At 35.1% G+C, this 15,271-nt stretch overlaps 1 protein-coding gene across 1 annotated transcript in view; it reads left to right on the top strand.

Moving 5' to 3' along the window:
• The window catches only part of LOC150104586 (NPC intracellular cholesterol transporter 2 homolog a-like), a 32,226-nt gene that overhangs the window by 14,498 nt on the left and 2,457 nt on the right, over positions 1-15,271 (top strand). The gene's annotated exons all lie outside the window — the stretch shown is intronic.

Genomic DNA, 15,271 nt, shown 5'->3' with positions numbered 1-15,271 from the left:
ATAGCTACTCTGGTTGAATTGAATTTGGTGACATTTGTTATTTGGGATCTTAAATTGCTGGAGACATTTCACTCACACAGTTGAATAGTGTAGTATCTGTTTTAACAATTGAAACATCTGATTTCACTTGTGTTTTGTATCTGTTACTACCTGGGGCTTGCAGAGTGAGAGTAGGTGGAGTCCTAAGTTTTTAATCATTTTGAAAATGCTAAATTATTAGTTATATTTTTATTTTATATTTCATTACATTATTGTTCTGTGAAAACTGTTTAGCAGCAATTTTTCATTCGGGTGCATTTAGCAAACATTTGATAGTTCAAGAAAATGAGTGGATATACGGAATTTCCTCCTCCCCCTCATAGTTTACCTCTTTTAGTATATACAGTAATAACCCGCATTATGATGCTCTTCAAATGTGACCAGTGTTCATTTGTATGCTATTTTTAGCGACATGACACTCTCATGAATCAACCAACGTGTACTTTTTGTGGACTTTGTTTATTGCATCATTGCTATCTACATCTGTTTGTGTTTTGCTATGAATTATAAACTGTTTATAACTATTATTTTATTGTTGTTAGTAATGGCAAATAACATTCAAAGAATGCCTTTTGTTTACATATTAAGATTAAAATGATTAAATTTAGTGATGGTGGTGTATTGTGCACTATGATAGGTTGCAAGCTAAACTTACTGTAATAATAGTATTTAAAACAAAGATAGTTCTTAGTGAAGTGAAAAATGCTACATTAGTCTGTCACGTTTATGTATAACTATAGTACTTTCTTATTGAGAAATGGAAAAATTTTTAATTTTGCAAAAAATTCAAGTTTTTCGTTTGCATTTCTGAAATAAATAAATGCTTTATTTGTCATTTATGCACACACACATGATTGCCTGTGAATGCTATTAAACCATTACATGCATCCACAAGTGAAAAAAAAATGCAGTGACTAACCATATATGATGGTGGCCTGGAACTAACATGTCATATGATTGGGGTATACCTGTAATTCATCAAATTAATCAGACATCACTTTTATTTTCAAATAGTTTTTATTCATTGGCTAATAACTGCTATCCCCACTATACTTTAGTCCAGCTGTATTAGGAAAAATTAATTTTAATGTGAGCACCACTTATCAAATTGTTTGTCACAACACTGCCTCTGTTCATTGAAAATATGCAACTTTAAGTTAATTGTATGTTATATGGATTGTTGCCTTCACCGAGCTAAAGAAAAACTAATATTCACATGCTGTGTTGTAGATTATCCTCACTGTACATGAGTTTATTCATTAATTGCAGAGCTGTTTGAATGATGTGAAGATTTTTGTCATATGTGGCAATGTTTTCTCAGTAACTTACACTGAGTTGTGTAAATTTATTAAAATAAAGAGCCAGAAAGGCTTCAGTTTGGCGATGCAAAATTTATAAAAATCAAGTGGATATTAGATCCAGCATTATTTAAAAGCCAATGTAGAAACTATGAAAGTTTATTATTGTTACGTGACACCTCCAGGGAGTTCGAAGACTCATCAAGGGAGGACACGTACTCTACATCTGTCTCCACCACTCGATACACCAATGCCATCTACCGCCCATCACCACTACTGGTATTTTCACAGAAAATCGCAAACATCCATGCCCATGATTGGATATTTTTGCTAATAATACTGATTTAATTTATGAAACTTCTTTGTTTTATAAGTACGCATGATAGATGGAGTTATTTAGAATAAATAAATGGTGTACATTTCATTAAAGTATACTGTAGATTGGTGGCTATTAAGTTCACTCATGCTGTTATCAGATCCCAATATTTGCTCGACCTGCACTCATCATGCTAATGCATATCGTTTACATTCTCCTCTATACCCACTGGATTCTGGCAGCAACCAATTGCATATTTTGTTCTGTTGGCCTTTATCTCACATCAAAGAGACTTGAGTGAACGTCCAGCTGCATTCATGTCTCCCTGATGACTCGATAACCTAATAGGGTTGTGGTCAATTCATCCACTCTTATTAGTAACTCCCCATTCCCCATCTTGTTCTTTCGGTTCTCTCTGAAAAATGCTCTATCCTTTGCATTCTTTTCCTCTGACTATGTCATTCTCGGTCAACCAAGACTCACTAATTCCTATAACCTTTGGTCAAGTTTGGCTAACCAATGCCGAAAACTCCTGACACTTATTTTTATTACTTCTGGCATTGGTGTACATAAACTGCAACACCCCTTAATCGAACAATCTTCTTTACACCTTGTGTTGCTTATTCCAATAAAGTTGAAAAGCTGGGATGCTACTTTGGCATCATGTGACCACTCTCCCACTTACTAAACTCTAGATTGCCTATACTGCTGCAAACTAGCATCCCCCTAAAACATTCTCCTTTTGTGGAATGTTTTGAGCAACACACTGGGCAACATTTCTTAAGATTTTGATCCCAAATCCATTCAAATGCAAGCCGTGCACCTTACCAAAATCCTTGCTTTCATTAAATATACTCCACCCATCCACAAAGTCCAGGCCATCCTTCATACACAATCTGCCCGTTGATTCATTCGCGATCATCGCTTTCCATCTCATTTATCCTCTATTATACCATCGCAACAGACTCAACATTTACTTCCTCGTTCTTGCACTAGCAACTCTCTAATATCTTCTCGCTTACCACTCTTGTCACCTTCACGCTGTCTCCTTACATCATCACCATCCTTAATCTTAGCACCAGGAAAACGCAATTTCCTCAAACACTCCTCTTATTAATGAATCGCCATACAAAATCTGATCATAACTTTCACTCTTTCTCCCAAATCTTCTCTGCTTACTTTCCACTTGCATCTCCACCTTCTTTCGCTTGTTTATTATACCAATCACCAGGTCTTTCTCCAACCACTCAATCTCGCATTTGCTTCTGTTGCGAACTTCATTTAAGTGTGCTATCTCTCGTCCACCATCTTGACATTCTCTACGTTTTCCAATGCCTCATCATACTTATACCACTTTTCACATCAAATATTTTAAGAACATATATGGAAAAGTATGATCAGTAAATTTTGAATCATATTTATTTTATATAACGGTTTTTTTAAAAAAAATTACAAAATTTTAATATTGTAAATTTCCTTAGTCTATCAGTGTTACCAATCTGTTAGTCGATTACAACCTATATATATAGGTAGGTAGATATAGATATCTGGACACATTATTATTGAAGAACGCTTAAAGATACTTTTCACTAATTCTATGAAAATATTTTAAGAAAGTTTATGTAAAACTAAAATTGGTAACTATTTTACACACACACACACACACACACACACACAGTGGTGCCTCGTAGTTCGTATTTAATTCGTTCCAAAAACCCATTCGAAGTCCGAATCAAGAATTTACATAAGAAATAATGGAGAGCGAAATAATCCATCCCCATATCCAAAAAATTTCAATTTTTTTTTTTAATTTTATCTATTTTAGGTTTTTTAATGTTAATAACTTAGAAAAAATTAAACAAAATAATCTTATATTTATTTTATTAAGTTTAATTACTACAACATAAAAAATAATTGAAGAATATTTTTTAATATAAAAATCACAAAGACGAAAATATTGCTCCTGTTAAGTGTCTTCTTTCTGTTTCTTAGTTGGAGTTGAGAATGCTGATTCACGTTCTCTTTTTTCTGCATAGAAGAATCATGGTCACTACTGTCTTATTAGGGTGCCATTTTTCCACAAAGAGCTTGTGTTCTAGCCCAAACAGAGAACAATTCTTGAAGGTCTGCATTGGAAATGCATCCTTTATTATCCTCTTCCATAAAAATTTCTTTTTCCACTTCTTTTTGTTGATGATCATGAAGATGTTGAAGTTCTTCTGTGCTAAGTTCAGTTTTATGATCATCTATTAACTCCTCTACATCCTCGTCACTCACCTTTTAATCCCATGTCTTTACCCAAAGACATAATTTCATTTACAACAGATTCTTCTTCACAGCTTACTACTTCACTGATTGAAATACAATCTGGCCAGAATTTTTTCCAAGCAGATATCATTGTTTTAATAGAAACTTCTTTCCATGCCTTATTGACTATCCTTAAGCAATGAAGAATGTTGTAATGCTCTTTCCAAAATTGCTTTTGTCTTTGTGTGCCATCTTTTCTTTTGTGATATAGGTCCTTTTGGGCATTTTTTTTCCAAAAAAGACCTGTTTTTTCATTGCAATTTAAAACCTGAGATAGAAATCCCTTACTATCCACATACTCCCTAAAGGTTTTACAAATTTGTCTGCTTCTTCTACATCAGCACTTACAGCCTCTGTTCATGACAAAACTATGGATCCCAGTTTGATTTTTGAATTTATCGAACCAGCCTCTACTTCCTTTAAACTCCCAGTTTTCAGTACTGGTCTCAGGTGTGTGTGTTTCTTAAGTTCACTATGCATATGTTTGGCTTTCTCACAAATAATTCTTAATAATAGCATGTGATCTCCTGGAGGTCAATGTTGTCACACCTTTGCTACAACATGACTTATAACATAGTCAAAAACCCTGATGGAACTGATATAGATGGCAATATTTTGGTGAAGTCCATAGGGCCATACCCAGGAAGTCTTAGTATCATGCCTCCACGTGGATCCCCCCCCCTCCCCCAGCCACATGGTGTCATAATGAGCCATGGCAAAGTTGATACTGAGCAAAGAGGAACACTATAAAATGCATCTCCCAAGACTTTATGTAGCCAGCCGTGGGAGATTAGGCCACAACCCCTCCACTACAATGCCAAGAAGAAGAAAGAAAGGCCGTGAAGCCCATGGCCAAACACTGGATGTGACTATATTTCCCCAACTACATGACTACTATGATTGAAACTTTTAATGGAGACCAGAGCATGATGCCGTAGGGAAGGTTTCCCAAATAATAAGCAATAGTGGAATAGCCCAAAAAATTCATAAATATAACAGTAATCAGTACAATCCTCTGTATAAGAACATTTAATTGTCAAACACTTAAAGAAGAGGAAGACCCTTACCATCTTACAGCAAGAACTAAAACATATTAAATGAGACATCATAGGTTTAAATGAAGTTTGCAGGTAGGATGAACATTTAATAAAACCAAAAAATGGAGACTACTTATACTATTATGGGAAAACTAAAGGACAATACAGAGTCGGATTTCTAATTAAGAAAACAATTACATACCTTATAGAAGAATCTAATTATACAGATGAAAGAATAATAGAAATTACACTTTACTGTGTAATTTCTCCTCATACACTGATGAAGAGATAGAAGCATTTTGTGACTCACTTCAGCACACTCTAGACAAAAAAAGAAATAGCAATCAAAACTTTACTATAGTAATGGGCGATTTTAATGCCAAATTAGGTCATCCCATTCACCAAATAGACCATACACACAATAGGGCCATACATGTGGTACAAGCATCAACTCGGGAATGGTCCTTACAGAATTCTCTATCAGTAACAAGCTTTATATTATGAATACATTTTTTAAGAAAGCCCTCAAAAGAAAATGCATATGGAGAAAACCAAAGAGAGAAATAAAAAATGAAATAGATTATATACTGTGTAATAATAAAGAAATAGTTCAGGATACCTCAGTACTAAATCAAGTAAAAACAGGAAGTGACCACAGACTGGTCAGAGCCAAAATTAAAATAAACTCCAAATTGAAAAGAATAAAATGACTAAACAACAAAAAAAAAATCGAAGTTTTGACTTAAAATCTATCGAAAACGAGAAGGATTATGAAGAAAAACTCGATCAAAAACTTAGACTTAATAAATATATTTGAAGATGACATAAATCAGCAAAAACCTAAACCTAACGGAAGTAATAATCTCAGCAGCAAATGAATTCAAAAGCAACATATACAACAAAAAGACCATAAACTTTCAGAGGAAACCTTACAACTACTAAAAAAGAGACGAAATATGAAACAAGACAAAAACTTAATTTCTAAAATAGAATATGCAGAACTATGCAAAACAATTAGGAAAAAGATGAGAAATGAAATAAGATCTTATAACACTAAAAAAAAAAAAAAATTTTTAAATATGAAAATACTAAGAAAACATTTATCAGTTGGCAAAATTCAGATAACTGCAATAAAAGATAAGAATGGAAGTACAATAAGGAACCAAGAAAAAATCCTAAGCAGGCTAGAAGAATTTTATAAAAAAACTCTATAGTGATCTTTTGATAGATAAATCAAAGGGGACAAAGAAGATGTAAAGGACTATAGACCAATTAGTATATTCTTTCAGTATTCTCTCTAATCTGTACAAAATTCTCACAAAAGTAATAACAAACTGGTTAACCCTTCTTCTAGACTCAAATCAACCCAGTAGAACAAGCAGGATTCTGTAAAGGCTTTAACATAGTTGATCATATTCATGCAGTAAAACAAATAATAGAAAAAACAGAAGAAAACCAATTGCCTCTCTGTTTAGCCTTCATTGATTATGAAAAAGCATTTGATTCCATCAAAACTAATGCAATAATCAAAGCACTCCAGAATCAGGGAGTTCCTGGAGAATATATGGACTTGCTCCAGGCAATATACCACACTGCAACAATCCTACTTCACATGAGTAGCAATAAAATATCAATTGAAAAAGTTGTCCGACAAGGAGACTCTCTATCACCCAAAATCTTTATAGCAGTACTTCAAGAAATATTTAATAATATAAACCGGACAAACCTTGGTATAAAAATTAATAACAGAAACTTGACACACCTAAGATATGCAGAGATGATATCATAATTTTTGCGAACATTCCAGAAGTCCTTAATATAATGATAGAAGACCTATATCATGAAAGCAGAAAAGTCGCTCTAAAAATAAACAGAAAAAAAAACTAAAATCAAGTTTAATCATTTTGTAACATCAAAAAACATAATAATAGAAAACAATTTCTTGGAAAGAGTCTCTTCATATACATACTTAGGTCATCTCATTGATCTAAACTGTGGACTCCAAAAGGAAATAAATAGGAGAGCTCAACTTGCCTGGAGTGCATTCAGAAAATTGAAAAGCATTTTTCAAAACAATGATGTCCCACTCTGTTTAAAAAGGAAGACATTTAATCAGTGTATACTTCCAGTCATCTCATATGGTTGTGAAACTTGGTCGCTAACAAAAGCAGTGGCAAATAAATGAACAACTCAAAGAAAAATGGAGAGGTTGATGCCAGGCATCACATTAAAAGGTAAGAAGCGAAACACTTGGATAAGAAGCCAGAATTGCATCGCTGACATCATTCTTCACCATAAGCGACTGAAATGGAAATGGGCCGGACATCTATCCAGAAGAGAAGATGAGTGATGGAGACCACCATACTAATGAACTGATTCCGAAACAAGGGAAACGAGGACATCCTAAAAGAAGGTGGAGTGACGAATTCTCAAATTTTGTTGGTGGTCAACCATTGCCAAGAACAGAGAAAGATGGAAAGAACTGGAGGAGACCTTCGTGCAGCAGTGGACAGAAAATAGCTGACAAGAAGATATACAGGTATCCCTCGATTAACGTGGTTAATTAATCCCTCGATGTTACCGCACATATCAAAATCGCGTTAATCAAATCTAATAATCAATGGTAAAAAGTACAATTCGTCCCTGATCGATTACTGTACTAATAGTTCGTTTTATATGGTATTCTTTTAGGAAATATAAAAATGAATGCAAAATAAATGTTTAATAAATACTTGTACCTACATTAGTTACTGCAATTTTTTTTTAATCAAAAGAAGTTAAAAAGAGTCTTTTGAACAGTTTTAGTTTTTTTCTTATTGGCATAAATTCTACGATAACAAGCAAAATGACTCTCCAGACCTCGGCAAACAAGTATTCTTCGATTAACATCTGGATCCATATCCATTACTTGCTGCTTAAGTGATTCTAAACTGTGAAATATTCTATCCAGTTCTTTGACTGTTATTTCCTTTTGGAAATCATTCCATTTGTTCGTTGTCTTCATATGTGCGTTGTTCAATTTCAAGGAGATTGTTATCACTGAAATCTTTTGAATTTGAATTCAATAATTCTTTAACATCTTCTGCATCAAAACCGAGGTCTTCACCAATTGCAATGATTTCTTTGGCCACGTTGTTCACAGGATTTTGAAAACTACCTAAGTCATTAGCGCATTCTGGCAGAAAGTTTTTCCAAACAGCTTTCATGCAACTAGAAGACACTTGCTCTCACGAGTCATGAATGTTTTCAAACTGTGTGTTTAATGTTACATTTTTTCCAAAATTCATGGAGGGTAATCGCATTTTCTTCCATTGTTTCCTGCCTTTGAGAATGTCTTTTTAAGAAAATAGGCTTTGAAAGTTGCAATGATTCCCATGTCCATAGGTTGTAGCAATGATGTCGTATTTGGTGGGAAAAATAAAACTTTCACATTTCTCGCACAGATAATTAAGAGAATTTGGCTGACCACGAGGCTAGCAGCCTCGTGGTGTGAGCATGATTTTGCATGGTAAATTTAATGGTGCGTTAATCAAAATTCTTGCCGCGTATATCAAGGGATTGCCGCGATAATCAAATCCGCATTAAGCAAGGGATACCTGTGTGTGTGTGTGTATATCATAACTATTTTTGGATATATTATCCTGAAACCCCATGGCTTTCAGGGTCAGGTCGACTTCACAAATTTAAAAAAAAAACAGCTTCTTCCTGATGAAGAAAAAAGAAATTGTCTGAACATATAGCACAATAAAACATTTATTGTTTTGTTCCCCCCCCCCCCCTTATCCGCAGTCAGCCCCTGTCAGAGGATATTGGGTGGAGGGTTCCAGATGTCGACAATTTATAATGACATCGGCAGGGTGGATGTTGGATCCAGCATTGTTTTGGGGCCAAATGTTTGTGGAGGCTGTGAGAGTTTCATAGGTTGACCCAGGAGTTTAGTCATTGGCATTCCCGAGTTGCCTTAGCTAATTAAGCCAAGTGGGTAGAGCAATTCGGAAGTGCCGAGGATTGTGTTCTTTTGGGATCTCAAGTCAACTAATGTTTGCGCAGTTAGCCTAGTGGCTTTGTGCTTCGCAACCATATGCCTGGGGAAGGAGTGTCCCAGGTTCGATTCTCGTCGGCAACGTGAGGAGCCTAAGGATCTTCCTCAGCTATAACCAAGTTAGCCTGTCTTGGGCATGGACTGTAGGGTTTTTTGCCACCAGTTTATCTGGGGTTTTTCATTGTGCAAACAGGCAAACTGGTTCTGCGAACACACACGGATCTACATTCATAAATACTTACCCCACCCCCTCCCCTATGAGGGGCTCAAATTGCCCCAATAAGGATGGGAGAGAAAAGGGAAGAAATTCATTGTTCTTCATTGTTAAATAAATAAACCATTACATACCAGAATCCAAATGGCAGTCAGAATAGTGGACAGAAGTCAGTTGTTCAGCGCTAAAGAAGACAAAGGTCTGTTTCATCAGCAGGAAAGGTCATGGCATTGGTGTTTTGGGATGCTAAATGCATTTTGTTTATTAATTATCTTGAAAAGGTTAAAACAATAACCCGGGAATATTATTCTGATCTTTTAACCAGACTAGATGAAGAAATTTGTGAGAAAAGACCTGGTTTACAGAAGAAAAAAAATCATCTTTCATCCGGACAATGCACCTGCCCACAAAGGTGTTTTGGCAATGGGAAAATTAAGGGATCTGCACTATGAATTGTTGGAATATTCTACCCTATTCCCCAGATTTAGCTCTCTCTGACTTTTATCTCTTCCCAGAACTAAAACTCTTCCTCATTGGTCAGCATTTTTCTTCAAATCAAGAGGTGATTGCAACTGTAGAGGGGTATTTTGCAGATCTTACTGAGAACTACTACAGGGACAGGATAATGGCACTGGAGCATTTCTCGAATAAATATATTAGTCTTAAGGGAGATTATGTTGACAAATAAAAATAATTTTGAAATTATAAATTCATTTTTTCATGTATAGTTGATTTGATGGTATGCAGATCTTCAAATTTTGCTGCCAGCTAATGCTGGAATGTTACAGGATCCTCATACACTTATTTCTGTATATATCAAAAGGTTCTCTCCAGTTTGCAGATCTTATCTGCAGTTTGCACATTGTATGATAGTACATTATTACTAGTTCTCTCTCTCTCTCTCTCTCTCTCTCTCTCTGTGATTGAACCTTGAACTGCACAAATGAACCTCTAGAAGATAACTTAACATTGCTTCCTGGTATGTATTTTCAAGGAGTGCATAAGATACTACAATCATCCGTTTCATTCCATGATTTCGTTACTTTCTTTAAGGAAATTTCAGAAATTTTCTTTCAGTTTTCTCGATTATTTATCAAGTTTCAGTACGATTAGCTCTAACATTCTTGTATTTGCACTCCGAACTGCATCAGTCCTGGTCTTACTCTGTGCATTTTGTACTTCAACCTGTTTTGCTAATTTTGCTCAAGTGACCATCCCATATTACTTCATGATCACATAATTACTGGCCTTCAGTGCTAATTAAACTACTCTTTTGTGAGAAATTGTTTTCCCATATTTTCAATAAACCACTATCTCCAGACATGAATTTCTCTCACTCAAATAAATGGAAGAATAAACTGAATCTTGATCTAATTTGCAGATGTAGATGGGTTACACCACTCCTCTACAAAGTCTAGTATGCCTAAAAGAGAGTAAGAAAATGTACCACTAATAGTGTTGTATAACTTCCATAGGGGACTATGTCCCTTGCCTGGTCTTCCAAATGGGATACTTAAGATAGTTCTGAAACAAGTGGCATGTAAAGTTTGGTTTCCTTGTTCATCGGAAGATAGGGGGGAAAAAAAGGAATAAACCCTCATCTACTGTGAAGGTTGGAATTTGTAAAGCCTTGCCTACATTCATCTAGATCTGTTGCGCAAGTGAACAGTCATTAAATGCCTGATCATTTCTGTAGAACCACATACCCAGCAGATGGATTTGTTTTGCTTTTATATGTTTCCATTGAACTGGTATGTTCCTATGGTTTATTACCTTTAATGAAAACCCCAAATACCTTTGGAGTTACGCTGGATCTATCACCAAGCTTCAATAAACATATTGACAGTCAGAGCAGAAAGAAGACTAAATATCATGAAAAGTATCTCAGGTAAAGAGTGGGGAGTGATGCTAAAACCTTAAAAGTCACATCACCTCTATTATCCGACCCATAATGGAATATGCTTCACCTATCTGGATGCAAACATCACAAACCAGTGTAGACAAGCTTATAAAAATGCAGCTAGAATCATATGTGGACTAAGGAACAACTCCTGAAAAAATAGCAGAATTCGAATCCAACCTTGTTCCTTTAAAAATTAGGTGGCAAGAAAATCATACTAAATTTGTAGAAAAAAGAGCCCAACCTTGCACATCATAGAACAAGTGAACTTTTTAAAAATCAACAGCCAACAAACAGAATGAAGAAAAAATCAACGATGCATGAAATCATGGAAAATAAAATTCCCTTGGATTGTCCAAATAAAATAGCCAACTACCCAGCATTTCCTTCAAATCAAGACGGAAACAACTAACAGTATTGGATGCAACTCATACCATGCAGAATTAATAGCCATTAACATAGCACTGCAACATTTGGATAAACAAATCCCAAAGGAGTTTATTTTCACAGATTGCTTAGCAGCCCTTCAAGCTATTAAGAACTGCTACACTAGCCATCAAGAAATACTTAGAGACATAGCAAAAAACATAAACTACATAAGGATTCTGAAATAATTTTCCAATGGATCCCATCCCATATGGGATTAAAGGGAATTGAAACTGCAGATGAAATAGCAAAAATGGCTGCAACATCCAGTGATATCACAGATTTCAATATTTTTAACATCGACGAAGTATTGCCAATGAATTTACTAAATTGTATGAATATTTCCAAATTTGAACTTTATAACAACCCAGAAAAGGTGCTGTATAAAATACATGAATTTGACCTCTATGATCTGGTGTAATAATACCATGGGATAATAAAATAAAAATAAAAATCCTCCAAGATAGGTCTTGTCTAGATGGATAACAATGCACTCTATCCAGATTTTCAAAGAAAAGATCTACATTAGCTCCTAGATCAGACAGTTGATGGTCAAAAATTAACCACTATCTATCTTTTTTTTTGGCAATAATTATGTTGATACCTCTGTGAGATTTGTTTTGTCACTGTACAGATTTTCTGGTATTAATCTGGCACGGTTTCAACTTGAGGCCCTTTCTAGTTGTAGGAAACCAAAAAGAGGCAATGAAAAACCTACCATTATTATTTGGATGGAATTTGTCATATCACGATACTGTAATACTGGCAATCCAGCATCTCCTTTATTTGTTGGATGATAAAGGTACTTCTTGATGTTTACCGTTCCAGAAGAAGGATAATAATGGCTTATATAATACTTTTTCATTGGTTTCTGTAATATCAGCAAACTGAATTATGTGTAATAATAAGGGTCACATTCTTGCAGTGAATAAAAGTTGTCCAAACTCCATCAGTTCTCCTTCTCACAGCCATTTCACCCAGACTCAGTTGGCAGCATCATATTCTTTCAATTTATACCAGCTACAAGCACTTGACTTGTTATAGCATGGATGCACCTTGCTCGTGTGTGTGTGTGTGGGAGGAGGGCTTTCTGTTGACTTCTTTCCAAGTAGTGCACTTGAAATTGTGAAGATATGAGACGTGAAATCTGGTTGCACTCTACCTCTGCAGAGAAGGTTTTGTGATATGTGTGTGTATATATAATAACTGTTAAATCACAACACTGGTTATTTATCATATAATGTCCATCTCAACTGCATGTACTTTATGAAGAAAATGCTCTGGTGAACCTGAAAATCCCCAGTAATTTTTGAGTGTGATGAATAGGAATGCTTCAGAATAATAAATAATGATAATTCAGAATAATTTTATGGAAATTTCAATTGTGGCATTGAGCTGAAATTTGCACAATACCATTTGCTTATAAACAAATTGCTTTGCTTCTTACCCTATATAGTTGGTTACCATACATATGTGCAAGCCTAAATTTCTATTTGATTTTTTAACGATACTTGTGACATAATAATTAGAAATGTATACACGTTAGCACAAGAATAATGTTTAATTTGCCAAATATTTCGGTCTGAATATTACAGACCATCTTCAGTGGCTACATAGGAATAGTTTTTTTTAAAAAAAGTGGAATACGAACAATTGATCATTCATACATAGAACGAGCTGCATGATGTCATATCACTAAGTATTAGAAGAGTAAACATTTAAAAATGTTTACTCTTCTAATGATGAGATTTACTCTTCTAATGAGTGAGATCTTTCTGAGCAATAAATACAAAATGTTATATTCAGGCAATAACAATCAAGGAAAAGAAGGAGTAGCCATAGTATTCAACACAAAATACGAGGCTAATCTTCTTGAATGGCAGTCAGTCTCAAGTAGAGTAATGTGGGCAAATATGAGAATTGGGAACTGGACAATGAGACTTATTTGTGCCTATGGTCCCACAGAAGGTTCTACTAAGGTAGAAGTGGAGGAATTTTTTGAGGCTTTAGAAAAAGCAACTGACACAATGAAAAAGGAAAAGTTGGTCCTTGTTGGGGATCTAAATAGTAGAGTAGGAAATGATTGTGAGACATACAAAAATATTTTGGGAAAATTTGGAGAAAAGAGCAAAGCTAATAATAATGGCAAATATCTGTTGGATTTCTGCTCAGGACATGGACTGGTTATTACTAACACCATGTTCCAACATAAAAATGTGCACAAATTCACATGGAGAGAAGAGGCAAGGAATAAGAAAAGTCTCATTGACTATGTTATTGTTGATAGTGATGTTTTCTCCCTGGTGCAGGACACCAGAGTGTACAGAGGATTTGAAATTGGAAGTGATCACTATTTAGTCTTGAGCAGGATAAAATTGAATTTCATATTGAAAAAAATAACATGTAAGAAAGTTTTAAAGCGAATAAAAGTTGAGCAGCTCTCAGATGTAAACTGTAGACTAAAATACAGAAATATTATTGAAAAGAAAATGAAAGAGTTTGAGAACAGGAATCAAACCTTGGAGATTCAGTGGCAAACTCTAAAGGAAACATTGATTGATTCTGCCAGAGAGGCATGTGGTGAGGTTGTGTGCAAAGATAAAAAAATCAGAACTCCCTGGTGGACACAGGAAGTTAAAGAGGCAGTGAAGGAAAAGAAGAAAGCATATCAAAAGTTCCTGGCAAATAAGTCAGCTTTTACTCTTACAGAATACAGAGACAAATGTAAGAAAGCTAAACAGTGTGTAAAACTAGCTAAACAAAAGTCATGGGAGGACTTTGGCAAGAATATAGAAAATAAATATCAAGAAGGTGGCAAAATATTCTGGAGGTTGTTGAAGAAGCTTAGGAATGGAGGAAAGAGTGCTGTAAAAGGAATTAGAGATGATAAAGGTGAAATGAAAACAGGAGAAAAAGATATCCTTGAAGTATGGAGTAATTACTTTGAAAAACTGCTAAATGAAACAAGCAGTGATGACAACACAGTGATAAAAAACACTGACCAGGCATGCAGTCAGGAATACATATCCATACTTGAAGTAGAAAAAGCCATCAAAGGCTTGAAATGTGGAAAGGCAGCAGGAGTAGATGATATTCGACCAGAAATGCTGAAGTATGGTGGTATAAGAGTCTTACAGTGGCTGCACTGCATAGTTCAGAAAGCCTGGACAGAGGGACGAATTCCCGATGATTGGAGTAGAGCTCTCATAGTACCCATATATAAAAAGGGAAATAAAACTGAATGTGAGAATTACAGAGGTATTTCCCTACTGAGTGTTCCTGGCAAGATCTATGCAAGTATACTTGAGAAACGGTTGAGAAGAATTGTGGAAGAAAAGCTTGGTGAAGAACAAGCTGGATTCAGGCCAAATAGAGGCTGTCAGGATCAGATCTTCACTTTACGACAAATAGTCGAGAAAGCATGGGAATATAACAAAGATCTGTATTTAAGTTTTGTCGATTTGGAAAAGGCATATGACAAGGTGCCAAGAGAGAAGCTATTCAATACGCTGCAGTTATATGGTGTCAATGGGGCATTATATCAAGCAATACTTAGTCTTTATTTGAGTTGTGAGTCTGCAGTTAGAATTGAAGGAAGTACAGGAAGATGGTTTAATGTTAAATCTGGTGTGAGACAAGGATGTACGTTATCCCCTCTGTTATTCATTATCTATATGGATCACATTATGAAG

This window comes from Typopeltis vanoorti, chromosome 7 (genome assembly GCF_054136105.1).
Source record: "Typopeltis vanoorti isolate ZY-2024b chromosome 7, IOZ_Tvanoo_1.0, whole genome shotgun sequence".
Taxonomy (NCBI): Eukaryota; Metazoa; Arthropoda; class Arachnida; order Uropygi; family Thelyphonidae; genus Typopeltis; species Typopeltis vanoorti.
Note: the sequence above shows the minus strand (reverse complement) of the source record. Positions and strands in the feature narration are given on the sequence as shown.